The sequence below is a fragment of the Salmo salar genome, chromosome ssa26 (genome assembly GCF_905237065.1).
Source record: "Salmo salar chromosome ssa26, Ssal_v3.1, whole genome shotgun sequence".
NCBI lineage: Eukaryota > Metazoa > Chordata > Actinopteri > Salmoniformes > Salmonidae > Salmo > Salmo salar.
The window spans coordinates 34344416-34362356 of NC_059467.1; the positions used below are offsets into that span (position 1 = coordinate 34344416).

Here is a 17941-nt window from a genome sequence, read left to right on the forward strand (position 1 = left end):
TAAATGCTGTCTTAAACAAGAAATTACTTTTTTTAGTTGTACAATTAAATCACCCCTGAGACTGCTCAATCCCCAGTTTTTTTTATAGATAATGGTAAAGATAATTCCCTGTAGAGGGTGAAAATGTAAAGCTCAGCTTTTAGGGAGCAGGAAATGTTGGAAGCAAGCAATTGAGATCGGCTGTGCTGGCGATTACAATATTGTTTACAATGATTTTTCTTGTCAGAGTGCACTTACCAGACATTTATATCATGAAAGACACTTAGTGGGATAGCTCAGAGAGAATACTACTGTTGATAGGCTGCAAAGTTTCTGAATATGAGACATATAAAACCAGTTAGCACATCTTGCCCCTCCTTAAAGATCTTGGTTTTGGAACTGAAAGTATGTCTGTGTGGCAAATGGCACCCTATTCCCTGTGTAGTACACTTCTTTGATGATGCACTAGGGGTTATGGTGCCATTTGGGATACAGACCTATGAAACACTGACCATGAAACACTGACCCAGTGGCACAGGTGTGGCATACTCAGAGTTAATAGCTTTCATATAGGGCACCAAATGGGACACACATACAGATGTTGGATCTTAATTTGACCAGTATTGTAGCAGCAAAATAAAACTGCTGCAACAGGATTTTAATGTTTAGTCCATAACATTGTTTGATCGGTGGTTAGGCTATTAGCTGTCCAAAATTAGGCTGCATGAAAAGTGCAATACTATGTGTAAATGCAGGTTTTCAGTGAATTTATGTAAATCATGAAGTTCATCTGCAGGAAAATTCTCAGCGACAAAATAGTGATCAAATTAAGATCCTACACCTATGGAGGTTACTATGTTCTCTGTCATGGTATCTGCTTATTGGACACTGAGATAGGCCTGAGATGACTGTTCTATAAAGGAGAGAAAGAACCCATAGCTGATATGAACCATGTATGTCCAAAAAAGGTAATTCCACTAAAATCAAGAAAACGTTTAATGTGTAAATGTATTTAATAAACTAGGCCTGCTCATTGTATTTAATATGACTACATGCACTCAGCGATGTATGATCCTCAGGTGTGTCTCTGCCTTTAGGAAATAGACCTTTTACACTGTTGCATTCTTCTGGTTTCAGAAGCCTATTCAGAATTGATATGCAGTCTAAATTCCAATAATAACAATGATATGATTCTAAGTATATACTAAAGTATTATCCAGGCTCTGTAACTACAGTACCAAACCTAGAATGAAACCATTTCAGCCATGCACATCCTTGTTTTCACTGTGATTGTTGCATTTGAGTGTCATTCAAAGCGCTCTGTCCTACTCAAAGACAGATCTGTTAATGTAGCCTTGTCGTGTAGTGTAGACCTACAAATATGCTGCTGTGTTGACGTAACATTCTTTCTGCAGAATGAAAGGAATGACAGCATGTCAAGAAGCATCTACACCGCATTTTGATGCACAGTGGGTTACTTCGGTTTGTGATTCATAGACCATTCGGGTTTTATTTTGGTTATGAAACTCCGCTGCTGCCTAGGCCTACAGGTCGGCAGATACGCTGTTTATAGACGGTTGGATAAATCGCATCGACATTTGGGTCACCCAATTCTTCTCGTCCGAATTACCCGCAAAACAGCGCCATATCTTGACACTTCGTTAATCGTGCTGTGGACCAACATCTTCGACATATTGTAGTGCTCGTGTCTAATAAGGGTGGTGAATATGCCTATTTTTGTGCTTTTCAAAATCGGTATATTTCACATAGCCTAAATTACATCGTCATCGTTTTATCCCTTTTAATCTACCTGTTATGTGAAATAGGCTATCATTCACATTTCCATACAGAGCTGCTTCATCCCAGTCTGTGTTTTCATACAGGCCTTTAGCTCTTAAAACCGGGTGTAATATTAACAAACTGGCAGACACCCAGATGTCTTAATCCTTCCTTTCCTATGCAATCGGATTCGGGATTCCTCCACTGTCTCTACACGCAGGGCCAGAGTAGCGATTGCTTTTTCATATTTAGACTACTACAATAACCTACAAAATATTATTGTGTTGTATTTCATTTTGACGGTACAAATAGAGAACACAAGGCATCCTCACTGACACGCAATCCAAGTCAGTGCAGAATATACAAGCCTACCATTACTGTCCAGTAGGCTAATCCTTTTTTATAGGAAGGAACCATGCAGTTTCGCGAGGTATAGAACATCGGAAATATGACATGACACAAATGGCTATGGAGGTAAAATAAATATTCCACTGACACCTACCTTCTGCGATGCTGGGGAGAGCGCGCGGCACGAGGGGTAGAGAACGGAGAGTGAGAAATCTCGTAGTGTCATTTGAGTGTGCGTGGGGCTGTGGGCGAGTGAGTGAGTGGGAGGGGCACCAATGTGAGAGAATCGCCTCCATGGATGAGAATATTGAACTGGATGATAGAAGGCTGTACGGTACGGTAAAACATTGACACAACCGCGCCGGTGTTCGGCCGCTGGTCAGGGACAAGCTCAGTGCCCCAGCAGACATTTAACCATTTTCACTGGCAGAGAGAGGAGTGTGGCCATTGACTAGCCAGTATTTTCAGAAATGCATTCTTATCTGTCTCGTATTCAGGGCTCGATCAGAGCATATAATTAAATGTACATTATTATATATGTCTACGCCCCAGTGTGTCCGGACCTAATCTTGGTAAACCCAGAACTAAAACCTAGAGTAATTTAGTTAGAATCTGGCCATCAGAGATTAGCCCAGGCCCTGGCACATTTTTAGTACACACTTATGTTAAGGTGTCCCTCCCTTCCATGTACTAAACATCACGTTCTTGTCTTGTCTTGGACATAACAGTCTGGAACTCATTAGTGGTACTGGCTCTCATTTTATAACACTGAAACAAACACAGGTCCAAGATCTAAAGGGGAGTCAATAAAATATTCAATTATGGGTTAGTGAACCGCCATGGAGAACCATTCATAATCTGCCGTAAGGGTGCTTTTCAAAGATGCCAATTCCAAGTAGCAAAAATACTGAGAAACAGAGACACCCATTTCAGATCCAGTCAAAGGTTCTGAACTGCTGTATTCATAGCTGTGTTTTAGTTTCCCTCCATCAGCCTGAATGTATGTGTGCTACTGTACTGAAGACCGTATCTGCTCAGATGTGCTGTTGGCAGCCAATTCCCTTTCTGATGGGGATTTAGCATTAGTCCAAAGGCTCAGTAATCAGTGTTGTGTGTGTGTCTGTATGTGTCTGTGTGTGGGTGAGTGAGTGCATGCGTGCAAGTGAGCAAATGTGTCTGTGTGTGCGTATTGGTGTGTGTGTGTCAGTCTTCGATCAATACAGCCAATGAAATGTTGGGCTGGATGGAGAGGAGAGGGGGGGTGAGACAGACACAGAAACCCCTCCCAAACCAGCTCTCCAACTCCCTGTCAGATCAACAATATTTGGATGTGTCCCAAATCGCACCCTATTCCCTAGCTATGTAGTGCACTACTTTTGACCAGTGCGCTACTTTGACCAGGTCTAAAGTAGTGTACTATATAAGGAATAGGGTGTGATTTGGGACAGAACCATTCTCATTACCCCTAAATGGCTGGTATGCATCAGCTGCTGGAGTGGGTACACATAACTACTGAAGGACCTGAAAAGAAGATTGGTCATCAAGCCTCAAAATATCTCCCAATCTGCCCTGAGTCCTGACCCTGTTTATATCAAAACATCCAATCTGCCCTGAGTCCTGACCCTGTTTATATCCAAACATCCAATCTGCCCTGAGTCCTGACCCTGTTTATATCCAAACATCCAATCTGCCCTGAGCCCTGACCCTGTTTATATCCAGACATCCAATCTGCCCTGAGCCCTGGCCCTGTTTATATCCAAACATCCAATCTGCCCTGAGCCCTGACCCTGTTTATATCCAAACATCCAATCTGCCCTGAGTCCTGACCCTGTTTATATCCAAACATCCAATCTGCCCTGAGTCCTGACCCTGTTTATATCCAAACATCCAATCTACTCTGAGCCCTGACCCTGTATATATCCAAACATCCAATCTGCCCTGACCCTGTTTATTTCTAAACATCCAATCTGCCCTGACCCTGTTTATATCCAAACATCCAATCTGCCCTGAGTCCTGACCCTGTTTATATCCAAACATCCAATCTGCCCTGACCCTGTTTATTTCTAAACATCCCATCTACCCTGACCCTGTTTATATCCAAACATCCAATCTGCCCTGAGCCCTGGCCCTGTTTATATCCAAACATCCAATCTGCCCTGAGCCCTGGCCCTGTTTATATCCAAACATCCAATCTACCCTGAGCCCTGACCCTGTTTATATCCAAACATCCAATCTGCCCTGACCCTGTTTATATCCAAACATCCAATCTACCCTGAGCCCTGACCCTGTTTATATCCAAACATCCAATCTGCCCTGAGCCCTGACCCTGTTTATATCCAAACAGCCAATCTACCCTGAGCCCTGACCCTGTTTATATCCAAACATCCAATCTGCCCTGAGCCCTAACCCTGTTTATATCCAAACATCCAATCTGCCCTGACCCTGTTTATTTCTAAACATCCCATCTACCCTGACCCTGTTTATATCCAAACATCCAATCTGCCCTGAGCCCTGGCCCTGTTTATATCCAAACATCCAATCTGCCCTGAGCCCTGGCCCTGTTTATATCCAAACATCCAATCTACCCTGAGTCCTGACCCTGTTTATATCCAAACATCCAATCTGCCCTGACCCTGTTTATATCCAAACATCCAATCTACCCTGAGCCCTGACCCTGTTTATATCCAAACATCCAATCTGCCCTGAGCCCTGACCCTGTTTATATCCAAACAGCCAATCTACCCTGAGCCCTGACCCTGTTTATATCCAAACATCCAATCTGCCCTGAGCCCTAACCCTGTTTATTTCCAAACATCCAATCTACCCTTAGCCCTAACCCGGTTTATATCCAAACATCCAATCTACCCTGAGCCCTGACCCTGTTTATATCCAAACAGCCAATCTACCCTGAGCCCTGGCCCTGTTTATATCCAAACATCCAATCTGCCCTGAGCCCTGGCCCTGTTAATATCCCAACATCCAATCTACCCTGAGCTCTGGCCTTGTCTATATCCAAACATCCAATCTGCCCTGAGCCCTGACCCTGTTTATATCCAAACATCCAATCTACCCTTAGCCCTAACCCGGTTTATATCCAAACATCCAATCTGCCCTGAGCCCTGACCCTGTTTATATCCAAACATCCAATCTGCCCTTAGCCCTAACCCTGTTTATATCCAAACATCCAATCTGCCCTGAGCCCTGACCCTGTTTATATCCAGACATCCAATCTGCCCTGAGCCCTGGCCCTGTTTATATCCAGACATCCAATCTGCCCTGAGCCCTGGCCCTGTTTATATCCAAACATCCAATCTACCCTGAGCCCTGGCCCTGTTAATATCCCAACATCCAATCTGCCTGTTGATGAATGCTCCCAGTCCCAGGTGGCTCTGCTCATCATTTAATTTCCCATCCCAGCAACATGGTGGCTTGATTACCATCTTATTGATTATTGCAGCCACCCTACCCACACCACTCTGTTGAACTGGGTGGGTGGGTCTAGGTGGGGGGGAGGAGAAAAGCCTGCACTGCGATTGGCTCATATATAATCATAAAAATTATACACATATTGTATCCTGCCATTGTGTTAGATAAAATACAAATAAATAATACGCAATATTCAATAAAAACATAATGATCACCTCAATAACCTAATAGTCCAGAATCCTTTTCCTGGAGTGTTTGTAGAGCTATGGTCATCATAACATTGTTAGAGATGTAAGACTCTGTAGGACCTCTTTTAATAAATACAGTGGAAATGGCCTGTCGTGGGTAGAGTGATGATGAATGGGAGGGGATGGGCTGGACTAGTAGAAATGGCCTGTCGTGGGTAGAGTGATGCTGAAGGGAGGGGATGGGATGGGCTGGGCTAGTGGAAATGGCCTGTTGTGGGTAGAGTGATGCTGAAGGGAGGGGATGGGCTGGACTAGTGGAAATGGCCTGTCGTGGGTAGAGTGATGCTGAAGGGAGGGGATGGGCTGGACTAGTGGAAATGGCCTGTCGTGGGTAGAGTGATGCTGAATGGGAGGGGATGGGCTGGACTAGTGGAAATGGCCTGTCGTGGGTAGAGTGATGCTGAAGGGAGGAGATGGGCTGGGCTAGTGGAAATGGCCTCTTGTGGGTAGAGTGATGCTGAATGGGAGGGGATGGGCTGGACTAGTAGAAATGGCCTGTTGTGAGTAGAGTGATGCTGAAGGGAGGAGATGGGCTGGACTAGTGGAAATGGCCTGTCGTGGGTAGTGTGATGCTGAAGGGAGGGGATAGGCTGGACTAGTGGAAATGGCCTGTTGTGGGTAGAGTGATGCTGAAGGGAGGGGATGGGCTGGACTAGTGGAAATGGCCTGTCGTGGGTAGTGTGATGCTGAAGGGAGGGGATGGGCTGGACTAGTGGAAATGTCCTGTTGTGAGTAGAGTGATGCTGAATGGGAGGAGATGGGCTGGACTAGTGGAAATGGCCTGTCGTGGGTAGAGTGATGCTGAATGGGAGGGGATGGGCTGGACTAGTGGAAATGGCCTGTCGTGGGTAGAGTGATGCTGAGGGGAGGGGATGGGCTGGACTAGTGGAAATGGCCTGCCGTGGGTAGAGTGATGCTGAGGGGAGGGGATGGGCAGGACTAGTGGAAATGGCCTGTCGTGGGTAGTGTGATGCTGAATGGGAGGGGATGGGCTGGACTAGTGGAAATGGCCTGTCGTGGGTAGAGTGATGCTGAAGGGAGGAGATGGGCTGGACTAGTGGAAATGGCATTTCGTGGGTAGAGTGATGCTGAAGGGAGGAGATGGGCTGGACTAGTGGAAATGGCCTGTCGTGGGTAGAGTGATGCTGAAGGGAGGGGATGGGCTGGACTAGTGGAAATTGCCTGTCGTGGGTAGAGTGATGCTGAGGGGAGGGGATGGGCTGGACTAGTGGAAATGGCCTGTCAAGGGTAGTGTGATGCTGAATGGGAGGGGATGGGCTGGACTAGTGGAAATGGCCTGTTGTGGGTAGAGTGATGCTGAAGGGAGGAGATGGGCTGGACTAGTGGAAATGGCCTGTTGTGGGTAGAGTGATGCTGAGGGGAGGGGGAGGTCTGGACTAGTGGAAATGGCCTGTTGTGGGTAGAGTGATGCTGAGGGGAGGGGATGGGCTGGACTAGTGGAAATGGCCTGTTGTGGGTAGAGTGATGCTGAAGGGAGGAGATGGGCTGGACTAGTGGAAATGGCCTGTTGTGGGTAGAGTGATGCTGAGGGGAGGGGGAGGTCTGGACTAGTGGAAATGGCCTGTTGTGGGTAGAGTGATGCTGAGGGGAGGGGATGGGCTGGACTAGTAGAAATGGCCTGTTGTGGGTAGAGTGATGCTGAAGGGAGGGGATGGGCTGGACTAGTGGAAATGGCCTGTCGTGGGTAGAGTGATGCTGAGGGGAGGGGATGGGCTGGACTAGTGGAAATGGCCTGTCGTGGGTAGAGTGATGCTGAAGGGAGGGGATGGGCTGGACTAGTGGAAATAACATTTCATGGGTAGAGTGATGCTGAAGGGAGGAGATGGGCTGGACTAGTGGAAATGGCCTGTCGTGGGTAGAGTGATGCTGAAGGGAGGAGATGGGCTGGACTAGTGGAAATGGCCTGTCGTGGGTAGAGTGATGCTGAAGGGAGGGGATGGGCTGGACTAGTGGAAATGGCCTGTCGTGGGTAGAGTGATGCTGAAGGGAGGGGATGGGCTGGATTAGTGGAAATGGCCTGTCGTGGGTAGTGTGATGCTGAAGGGAGGGGATAGGCTGGACTAGTGGAAATGGCCTGTCGTGGGTAGAGTGATGCTGAGGGGAGGGGATGGGCTGGACTAGTGGAAATGGCCTGTTGTGGGTAGAGTGATGCTGAAGGGAGGAGATGGGCTGGACTAGTGGAAATGGCCTGTCGTGGGTAGAGTGATGCTGAAGGGAGGGGATGGGCTGGACTAGTGGAAATGGCCTGTTGTGGGTAGAGTGATGCTGAAGGGAGGAGATGGGCTGGACTAGTGGAAATGGCCTGTCGTGGGTAGTGTGATGCTGAAGGGAGGAGATGGGCTGGACTAGTGGAAATGGCCTGTTGTGGGTAGAGTGATGCTGAGGGGAGGGGATGGGCTGGACTAGTGGAAATGGCCTGTTGTGGGTAGAGTGATGCTGAGGGGAGGGGAGGTCTGGACTAGTGGAAATGGCCTGTTGTGGGTAGAGTGATGCTGAGGGGAGGGGATGGGCTGGACTAGTGGAAATGGCCTGTTGTGGGTAGAGTGATGCTGAAGGGAGGGGATGGGCTGGACTAGTGGAAATGGCCTGTCGTGGGTAGAGTGATGCTGAGGGGAGGGGATGGGCTGGACTAGTGGAAATGGCCTGTCGTGGGTAGAGTGATGCTGAAGGGAGGGGATGGGCTGGACTAGTGGAAATAGCATTTCGTGGGTAGAGTGATGCTGAAGGGAGGAGATGGGCTGGACTAGTGGAAATGGCCTGTCGTGGGTAGAGTGATGCTGAAGGGAGGAGATGGGCTGGACTAGTGGAAATGGCCTGTCGTGGGTAGAGTGATGCTGAAGGGAGGGGATGGGCTGGACTAGTGGAAATGGCCTGTCGTGGGTAGAGTGATGCTGAAGGGAGGGGATGGGCTGGACTAGTGGAAATGGCCTGTCGTGGGTAGTGTGATGCTGAAGGGAGGGGATAGGCTGGACTAGTGGAAATGACCTGTCGTGGGTAGAGTGATGCTGAGGGGAGGGGATGGGCTGGACTAGTGGAAATGGCCTGTTGTGGGTAGAGTGATGCTGAAGGGAGGAGATGGGCTGGACTAGTGGAAATGGCCTGTCGTGGGTAGAGTGATGCTGAAGGGAGGGGATGGGCTGGACTAGTGGAAATGGCCTGTTGTGGGTAGAGTGATGCTGAGGGTAGGGGATGAGCTGGACTAGTGGAAATGGCCTGTTGTGGGTAGAGTGATGCTGAAGGGAGGTGATGGGCTGGACTAGTGGAAATGGCATTTCGTGGGTAGAGTGATGCTGATGGGAGGAGATGGGCTGGGCTAGTGGAAATGGCCTGTCGTGGGTAGAGTGATGCTAAGGGGAGGGGATGGGCTGGACTAGTGGAAATGGCCTGTTGTGGGTAGAGTGATGCTGAAGGGAGGGGATGGGCTGGACTAGTGGAAATGGCCTGTCGTGGGTAGAGTGATGCTGAGGGGAGGGGATGGGCTGGACTAGTGGAAATGGCCTGTCGTGGGTAGAGTGATGCTGAAGGGAGGGGATAGGCTGGACTAGTGGAAATGGCCTGTCGTGGGTAGAGTGATGCTGAAGGGAGGGGATGGGCTGGACTAGTGGAAATGGCATTTCGTGGGTAGAGTGATGCTGACGGGAGGGGATGGGCTGGACTAGTAAAATGGCCTGTTGTGGGGAGAGTGATGCTGAGGGGAGGGGATGGGCTGGACTAGTGGAAATGGCCTGTCGTGGGTAGAGTGATGCTGAAGGGAGGGGATGGGCTGGACTAGTGGAAGTGGCATTTCGTGGGTAGAGTGATGCTGAAGGGAGGAGATGGGCTGGACTAGTGGAAATGGCCTGTCGTGGGTAGAGTGATGCTGAAGGGAGGGGATGGGCTGGACTAGTGGAAATGGCCTGTCGTGGGTAGAGTGATGCTGAAGGGAGGGGATGGGCTGGACTAGTGGAAATGGCCTGTCGTGGGTAGTGTGATGCTGAAGGGAGGGGATGGGCTGGACTAGTGGAAATGGCCTGTTGTGGGTAGAGTGATGCTGAGGGGAGGGGATGGGCTGGACTAGTGGAAATGGCCTATTGTGGGTAGAGTGATGCTGAAGGGAGGGGATGGGCTGGACTAGTGGAAATGGCCTGTTGTGGGTAGAGTGATGCTGACGGGAGGGGATGGGCTGGACTAGTGGAAATGGCCTGTCGTGGGTAGAGTGATGCTGAATGGGAGGGGATGGGCTGGACTAGTAGAAATGGCCTGTCGTGGGTAGAGGTGATGCTGAGGGGAGGGGATAGGCTGGACTAGTGGAAATGGCCTGTCGTGGGTGGAGTGATGCTGAGGGGAGGGGATGGGCTGGACTAGTGGAAATGGCCTGTCGTGGGTAGTGTGATGCTGAATGGGAGGGGATGGGCTGGACTAGTGGAAATGGCCTGTTGTGGGTAGAGTGATGCTGAAGGGAGGAGATGGGCTGGACTAGTGGAAATGGCCTGTCGTGGGTAGTGTGATGCTGAAGGGAGGAGATGGGCTGGACTAGTGGAAATGGCCTGTTGTGGGTAGAGTGATGCTGAGGGGAGGGGATGGGCTGGACTTGTGGAAATGGCCTGTTGTGGGTAGAGTGATGCTGAGGGGAGGGGATGGGCTGGACTAGTGGAAATGGCTTGTCGTGGGTAAAGTGATGCTGAAGGGAGGGGATGGGCTGGACTAGTGGAAATGGCATTTCGTGGGTAGAGTGATGCTGAAGGGAGGAGATGGGCTGGACTAGTGGAAATGGCCTATCGTGGGTAGAGTGATGCTGAGGGGAGGGGATGGGCTGGACTAGTGGAAATGGCCTGTCGTGGGTAGAGTGATGCTGAAGGGAGGGGATGGGCTGGACTAGTGGAAATGGCATTTCGTGGGTAGAGTGATGCTGAAGGGAGGAGATGGGCTGGACTAGTGGAAATGGCCTGTCGTGGGTAGAGTGATGCTGAAGGGAGGGGATGGGCTGGACTAGTGGAAATGGCCTGTCGTGGGTAGAGTGATGCTGAAGGGAGGGGATGGGCTGGACTAGTGGAAATGGCCTGTCGTGGGTAGTGTGATGCTGAAGGGAGGGGATGGGCTGGACTAGTGGAAATGGCCTGTTGTGGGTAGAGTGATGCTGAGGGGAGGGGATGGGCTGGACTAGTGGAAATGGCCTGTTGTGGGTAGAGTGATGCTGAGGGGAGGGGATGGGCTGGACTAGTGGAAATGGCCTGTTGTGGGTAGAGTGATGCTGACGGGAGGGGATGGGCTGGACTAGTGGAAATGGCCTGTCGTGGGTAGAGTGATGCTGAATGGGAGGGGATGGGCTGGACTAGTAGAAATGGCCTGTCGTGGGTAGAGTGATGCTGAGGGGAGGGGATAGGCTGGACTAGTGGAAATGGCCTGACGTGGGTGGAGTGATGCTGAGGGGAGGGGATGGGCTGGACTAGTGGAAATGGCCTGTCGTGGGTAGTGTGATGCTGAATGGGAGGGGATGGGCTGGACTAGTGGAAATGGCCTGTTGTGGGTAGAGTGATGCTGAAGGGAGGAGATGGGCTGGACTAGTGGAAATGGCCTGTCGTGGGTAGTGTGATGCTGAAGGGAGGAGATGGGCTGGACTAGTGGAAATGGCCTGTTGTGGGTAGAGTGATGCTGAGGGGAGGGGATGGGCTGGACTTGTGGAAATGGCCTGTTGTGGGTAGAGTGATGCTGAGGGGAGGGATGGGCTGGACTAGTGGAAATGGCTTGTCGTGGGTAAAGTGATGCTGAAGGGAGGGGATGGGCTGGACTAGTGGAAATGGCATTTCGTGGGTAGAGTGATGCTGAAGGGAGGTGATGGGCTGGACTAGTGGAAATGGCCTGTCGTGGGTAGAGTGATGCTGAAGGGAGGAGATGGGCTGGACTAGTGTAAATGGCCTGTCGTGGGTAGAGTGATGCTGAAGGGAGGGGATGGGCTGGACTAGTGGAAATGGCCTGTCGTGGGTAGAGTGATGCTGAAGGGAGGGGATGGGCTGGACTAGTGGAAATGGCCTGTCGTGGGTTGAGTGATGCTGAATGGGAGGGGATGGGCTTGACTAGTAGAAATGGCCTGTCGTGGGTAGAGTGATGCTGAGGGGAGGGGATGGGCTGGACTAGTGGAAATGGCCTGTCGTGGGTAGAGTGATGCTGAGGGGAGGGGATGGGCTGGACTAGTGGAAATGGCCTGTCGTGGGTAGTGTGATGCTGAATGGGAGGGGATGGGCTGGACTAGTGGAAATGGCCTGTTGTGGGTAGAGTGATGCTGAAGGGAGGAGATGGGCTGGACTAGTGGAAATGGCCTGTCGTGGGTAGAGTGATGCTGAAGGGAGGAGATGGGCTGGGATAGTGGAAATGGCCTCTGGTGGGTAGTGTGATGCTGCATGGGAGGGGATGGGCTGGACTAGTGGAAATGGCCTGTCGTGGGTAGAGTGATGCTGAATGGGAGGGGATGGGCTGGACTAGTGGAAATGGCCTGTCGTGGGTAGAGTGATGCTGAAGGGAGGAGATGGGCTGGGCTAGTGGAAATGGCCTCTTGTGGGTAGAGTGATGCTGAATGGGAGGGATGGGCTGGACTAGTAGAAATGGCCTGTTGTGGGTAGAGTGATGCTGAAGGGAGGAGATGGGCTGGACTAGTGGAAATGGCCTGTTGTGGGTAGAGTGATGCTGAGGGGAGGGGATGGGCTGGACTTGTGGAAATGGCCTGTTGTGGGTAGAGTGATGCTGAGGGGAGGGGATGGGCTGGACTAGTGGAAATGGCCTGTCGTGGGTAGAGTGATGCTGAAGGGAGGGGATGGGCTGGACTAGTGGAAATGGCCTTTCGTGGGTAGAATGATGCTGAAGGGAGGAGATGGGCTGGACTAGTGGAAATGGCCTGTCGTGGGTAGAGAGATGCTGAAGGGAGGAGATGGGCTGGACTAATGGAAATGGCCTGTCGTGGGTAGAGTGATGCTGAAGGGAGGGGATGGGCTGGACTAGTGGAAATGGCCTGTCGTGGGTAGAGTGATGCTGAAGGGAGGGGATGGGCTGGACTAGTGGAAATGGCCTGTCGTGGGTAGAGTGATGCTGAATGGGAGGGGATGGGCTGGACTAGTAGAAATGGCCTGTCGTGGGTAGAGTGATGCTGAGCGGAGGCGATGGGCTGGACTAGTGGAAATGGCCTGTCGTGGGTAGAGTGATGCTGAGGGGAGGGGATGGGCTGGACTTGTGGAAATGGCCTGTTGTGGGTAGAGTGATGCTGAGGGGAGGGGATGGGCTGGACTAGTGGAAATGGCTTGTCGTGGGTAAAGTGATGCTGAAGGGAGGGGATGGGCTGGACTAGTGGAAATGGCATTTCGTGGGTAGAGTGATGCTGAAGGGAGGAGATGGGCTGGACTAGTGGAAATGGCCTGTCGTGGGTAGAGTGATGCTGAAGGGAGGAGATGGGCTGGACTAGTGTAAATGGCCTGTCGTGGGTAGAGTGATGCTGAAGGGGGGGATGGGCTGGACTAGTGGAAATGGCCTGTCGTGGGTAGAGTGATGCTGAAGGGAGGGGATGGGCTGGACTAGTGGAAATGGCCTGTCGTGGGTTGAGTGATGCTGAATGGGAGGGGATGGGCTGGACTAGTAGAAATGGCCTGTCGTGGGTAGAGTGATGCTGAGGGGAGGGGATGGGCTGGACTAGTGGAAATGGCCTGTCGTGGGTAGAGTGATGCTGAGGGGAGGGGATGGGCTGGACTAGTGGAAATGGCCTGTCGTGGGTAGTGTGATGCTGAATGGGAGGGGATGGGCTGGACTAGTGGAAATGGCCTGTTGTGGGTAGAGTGATGCTGAAGGGAGGAGATGGGCTGGACTAGTGGAAATGGCCTGTCGTGGGTAGTGTGATGCTGAAGGGAGGAGATGGGCTGGACTAGTGGAAATGGCCTGTTGTGGGTAGAGTGATGCTGAGGGGATGGGCTGGACTAGTGGAAATGGCCTGTTGTGGGTAGAGTGATGCTGAGGGGAGGGGATGGGCTGGACTAGTGGAAATGGCCTGTTGTGGGTAGAGTGATGCTGAGGGGAGGGGATGGGCTGGACTAGTGGAAATGGCCTGTTGTGGGTAGAGTGATGCTGAAGGGAGGGGATGGGCTGGACTAGTGGAAATGGCCTGTTGTGGGTAGAGTGATGCTGACGGGAGGGGATGGGCTGGACTAGTGGAAATGGCCTGTTGTGGGTAGAGTGATGCTGAAGGGAGGGGAATGGCTGGACTAGTGGAAATGGCCTGTCGTGGGTAGAGTGATGCTGAGGGTAGGGGATGGGCTGGACTAGTGGAAATGGCCTGTCGTGGGTAGAGTGATGCTGAAGGGAGGTGATGGGCTGGACTAGTGGAAATGGCATTTCGTGGGTAGAGTGATGCTGAAGGGAGGAGATGGGCTGGACTAGTGGAAATGGCCTGTCGTGGGTAGAGTGATGCTGAGGGGAGGGGATGGGCTGGACTAGTGGAAATGGCATTTCGTGGGTAGAGTGATGCTGAAGGGAGGAGATGGGCTGGACTAGTGGAAATGGCCTGTCGTGGGTAGAGTGATGCTGAAGGGAGGGGATGGGCTGGACTAGTAGAAATGGCCTGTAGTGGGTAGAGTGATGCTGAGGGGAGGGGATGGGCTGGACTAGTGGAAATGGCCTGTCGTGGGTAGAGTGATGCTGAGGGGAGGGGATGGGCTGGACTAGTGGAAATGGCCTGTCGTGGGTAGTGTGATGCTGAATGGGAGGGGATGGGCTGGACTAGTGGAAATGGCCTGTTGTGGGTAGAGTGATGCTGAAGGAGGAGATGGGCTGGACTAGTGGAAATGGCCTGTTGTGGGTAGAGTGATGCTGAGGGGAGGGGATGGGCTGGACTAGTAGAAATGGCCAGTCGTGGGTAGAGTGATGCTGAGGGGAGGGGATGGGCTGGACTAGTGGAAATGGCCTGTCGTGGGTAGAGTGATGCTGAGGGGAGGGGATGGGCTGGACTAGTGGAAATGGCCTGTCGTGGGTAGTGTGATGCTGAATGGGAGGGGATGGGCTGGACTAGTGGAAATGGCCTGTTGTGGGTAGAGTGATGCTGAAGGGAGGAGATGGGCTGGACTAGTGGAAATGGCCTGTCGTGGGTAGAGTGATGCTGAAGGGAGGAGATGGGCTGGGCTAGTGGAAATGGCCTCTTGTGGGTAGAGTGATGCTGAATGGGAGGGGATGGGCTGGACTAGTGGAAATGGCCTGTCGTGGGTAGAGTGATGCTGAATGGGAGGGGATGGGCTGGACTAGTGGAAATGGCCTGTCGTGGGTAGAGTGATGCTGAAGGGAGGAGATGGGCTGGGCTAGTGGAAATGGCCTCTTGTGGGTAGAGTGATGCTGAATGGGAGGGGATGGGCTGGACTAGTAGAAATGGCCTGTTGTGGGTAGAGTGATGCTGAAGGGAGGAGATGGGCTGGACTAGTGGAAATGGCCTGTTGTGGGTAGAGTGATGCTGAGGGGAGGGATGGGCTGGACTTGTGGAAATGGCCTGTTGTGGGTAGAGTGATGCTGAGGGGAGGGGATGGGCTGGACTAGTGGAAATGGCCTGTTGTGGGTAGAGTGATGCTGAAGGGAGGGGAATGGCTGGACTAGTGGAAATGGCCTGTCGTGGGTAGAGTGATGCTGAGGGTAGGGGATGGGCTGGACTAGTGGAAATGGCCTGTCGTGGGTAGAGTGATGCTGAAGGGAGGTGATGGGCTGGACTAGTGGAAATGGCATTTCGTGGGTAGAGTGATGCTGAAGGGAGGAGATGGGCTGGACTAGTGGAAATGGCCTGTCGTGGGTAGAGTGATGCTGAGGGGAGGGGATGGGCTGGACTAGTGGAAATGGCATTTCGTGGGTAGAGTGATGCTGAAGGGAGGAGATGGGCTGGACTAGTGGAAATGGCCTGTCGTGGGTAGAGTGATGCTGAAGGGAGGGGATGGGCTGGACTAGTGGAAATGGCCTGTCGTGGGTAGAGTGATGCTGAAGGGAGGGGATGGGCTGGACTAGTGGAAATGGCCTGTTGTGGGTAGAGTGATGCTGAGGGGAGGGATGGGCTGGACTAGTAGAAATGGCCTGTAGTGGGTAGAGTGATGCTGAGGGGAGGGGATGGGCTGGACTAGTGGAAATGGCCTGTCGTGGGTAGAGTGATGCTGAGGGGAGGGGATGGGCTGGACTAGTGGAAATGGCCTGTCGTGGGTAGTGTGATGCTGAATGGGAGGGGATGGGCTGGACTAGTGGAAATGGCCTGTTGTGGGTAGAGTGATGCTGAAGGGAGGAGATGGGCTGGACTAGTGGAAATGGCCTGTTGTGGGTAGAGTGATGCTGAGGGAAGGGGATGGGCTGGACTAGTAGAAATGGCCAGTCGTGGGTAGAGTGATGCTGAGGGGAGGGGATGGGCTGGACTAGTGGAAATGGCCTGTCGTGGGTAGAGTGATGCTGAGGGGAGGGGATGGGCTGGACTAGTGGAAATGGCCTGTCGTGGGTAGTGTGATGCTGAATGGGAGGGGATGGGCTGGACTAGTGGAAATGGCCTGTTGTGGGTAGAGTGATGCTGAAGGGAGGAGATGGGCTGGACTAGTGGAAATGGCCTGTCGTGGGTAGAGTGATGCTGAAGGGAGGAGATGGGCTGGGCTAGTGGAAATGGCCTCTTGTGGGTAGAGTGATGCTGAATGGGAGGGGATGGGCTGGACTAGTGGAAATGGCCTGTCGTGGGTAGAGTGATGCTGAATGGGAGGGGATGGGCTGGACTAGTGGAAATGGCCTGTCGTGGGTAGAGTGATGCTGAAGGGAGGAGATGGGCTGGGCTAGTGGAAATGGCCTCTTGTGGGTAGAGTGATGCTGAATGGGAGGGGATGGGCTGGACTAGTGGAAATGGCCTGTCGTGGGTAGAGTGATGCTGAATGGGAGGGGATGGGCTGGACTAGTGGAAATGGCCTGTCGTGGGTAGAGTGATGCTGAAGGGAGGAGATGGGCTGGGCTAGTGGAAATGGCCTCTTGTGGGTAGAGTGATGCTGAATGGGAGGGGATGGGCTGGACTAGTAGAAATGGCCTGTTGTGGGTAGAGTGATGCTGAAGGGAGGAGATGGGCTGGACTAGTGGAAATGGCCTGTTGTGGGTAGAGTGATGCTGAGGGGAGGGGATGGGCTGGACTTGTGGAAATGGCCTGTTGTGGGTAGAGTGATGCTGAGGGGAGGGGATGGGCTGGACTAGTGGAAATGGCCTGTCGTGGGTAGAGTGATGCTGAAGGGAGGGGATGGGCTGGACTAGTGGAAATGGCCTTTCGTGGGTAGAATGATGCTGAAGGGAGGAGATGGGCTGGACTAGTGGAAATGGCCTGTCGTGGGTAGAGAGATGCTGAAGGGAGGAGATGGGCTGGACTAATGGAAATGGCCTGTCGTGGGTAGAGTGATGCTGAAGGGAGGGGATGGGCTGGACTAGTGGAAATGGCCTGTCGTGGGTAGAGTGATGCTGAAGGGAGGGGATGGGCTGGACTAGTGGAAATGGCCTGTCGTGGGTAGAGTGATGCTGAATGGGAGGGGATGGGCTGGACTAGTAGAAATGGCCTGTCGTGGGTAGAGTGATGCTGAGCGGAGGCGATGGGCTGGACTAGTGGAAATGGCCTGTCGTGGGTAGAGTGATGCTGAGGGGAGGGGATGGGCTGGACTTGTGGAAATGGCCTGTTGTGGGTAGAGTGATGCTGAGGGGAGGGGATGGGCTGGACTAGTGGAAATGGCTTGTCGTGGGTAAAGTGATGCTGAAGGGAGGGGATGGGCTGGACTAGTGGAAATGGCATTTCGTGGGTAGAGTGATGCTGAAGGGAGGAGATGGGCTGGACTAGTGGAAATGGCCTGTCGTGGGTAGAGTGATGCTGAAGGGAGGAGATGGGCTGGACTAGTGTAAATGGCCTGTCGTGGGTAGAGTGATGCTGAAGGGAGGGGATGGGCTGGACTAGTGGAAATGGCCTGTCGTGGGTAGAGTGATGCTGAAGGGAGGGGATGGGCTGGACTAGTGGAAATGGCCTGTCGTGGGTTGAGTGATGCTGAATGGGAGGGGATGGGCTGGACTAGTAGAAATGGCCTGTCGTGGGTAGAGTGATGCTGAGGGGAGGGGATGGGCTGGACTAGTGGAAATGGCCTGTCGTGGGTAGAGTGATG

At 52.2% G+C, this 17941-nt stretch overlaps 1 protein-coding gene across 2 annotated transcripts in view; it reads right to left on the reverse strand.

Annotated features, from left to right (window-relative positions):
* Positions 1-17941, reverse strand: part of LOC106587747 (microtubule-associated protein 1B) — a 112702-nt gene that overhangs the window by 30462 nt on the left and 64299 nt on the right. The window contains exon 1 of one of the 2 annotated variants that reach the window (XM_045708992.1): positions 2261-2389. The exons of the other annotated variant lie outside the window; for it this stretch is intronic. The gene's annotated coding sequence lies outside the window, so the exon portion shown is untranslated. Of the gene's footprint in view, positions 1-2260; positions 2390-17941 lie in introns of those variants that run through there. 2 annotated transcript variants of the gene reach the window in all.